Here is a 1,306-nt window from a genome sequence, read left to right as displayed (position 1 = left end):
TGGTTACTTTGTGGATAAGTATAGTGTACCAATTAAAAAAAAAAACAAAACTAAAACTCATTGCCCTTGAGGTGACACTGACTCATGGCAATTCCATATATTACATACTGAAACTGCTGCACAGGGTTTTTTCTTTTCTTTTTTTTTTTTTGACCGCAATGTTTATGGAAGCATATTGCCAGGACTTTCTTTTGTTGTACTGCTCGGTAGGTTCATATCACCAAACTTTCTGTTACTAGACAAGCATTTTTTTTTTTTTTTTTTGCAGTATAGTATACCGTAACTCCCAAATAATAGGCTTCCCAGGGAATACAGCTGGGCTTGAAGCCAAAAAATGGGGCTTAGTATACAGTTTTTCTCTCCCTGGTCCCTCTCCTCAAACACTGCATGAGTAAGGCTTGGAACTCACTCTCACAGAGCAAATATTTACTCTTCCAGTGGCAGGGAAGGTTGAGAGTATTACTAGTAAAACCCAAGAGACAGGCACGCAGAGCAACACACACACACACACACACATTCATACATAATCAGATGTTCAAAATAGGAAGATCCTTCTGGCTACAATACAGATGATGCTTTGAAGGAGAAAAAGAGACTAGAAGCAGAGAGAGCTTTTGTGAAATAGAAGATCATGTTCTGACTGAAATTAGTAGAGGGAACAGAAAATATTAGACAAATTTGATAGGGAATAGATTGGCAGGATTCAAGATGTGGTAGAAGACAAAGAAGAGTCAAGTGTAGTGCCAAGCCTGGCTTGTGGACTGGGGTGCCATTCATTGAGAAAAGTAACACAAGAGATGTTTGAGATTCAAAGATTGAACTTTATAAGCTCCTGTGGGATGTGCTGGTGGCGTAGTGGTTAGGTGCTACAGCTGCTAACCTAAAGGTCAGCAGTTCAAATCCGCTAGGCGCTCCTTGAAAACTCTATGGGGCAGCTCTACTCTGTCCTATAGAGTCGCTATGAGTCGGAATCAACTCTACGGCAAAGGGTTACAGGTTACAGGTTATGGGACATGCTGCATCTGAGGTACCTAAAGAAAAACCAAGTGAAGATATCCGGGTAGTAGATGATGTGTATGTGTGTGTGTGTGTAGTCTGCAGGTTATCAATACCTATCTCTATGTCTATATATACATATCTATAGATATGTATATATATCTATAGATATGTATATATATAGATAGATAGATAGATATGTATATATAGATATAGTCAGAATTTACTCAGCGGCATGGATTTGGGTTTTTGTGTGTGTAATTTATATATATATATACACACATATAAAATGAGTGCTGGTGCAGTGGTT

This window comes from Elephas maximus, chromosome 4 (assembly GCF_024166365.1).
Source record: "Elephas maximus indicus isolate mEleMax1 chromosome 4, mEleMax1 primary haplotype, whole genome shotgun sequence".
In the NCBI taxonomy this organism is placed as follows: domain Eukaryota; kingdom Metazoa; phylum Chordata; class Mammalia; order Proboscidea; family Elephantidae; genus Elephas; species Elephas maximus.
This window is presented reverse-complemented; position numbering follows the sequence as displayed.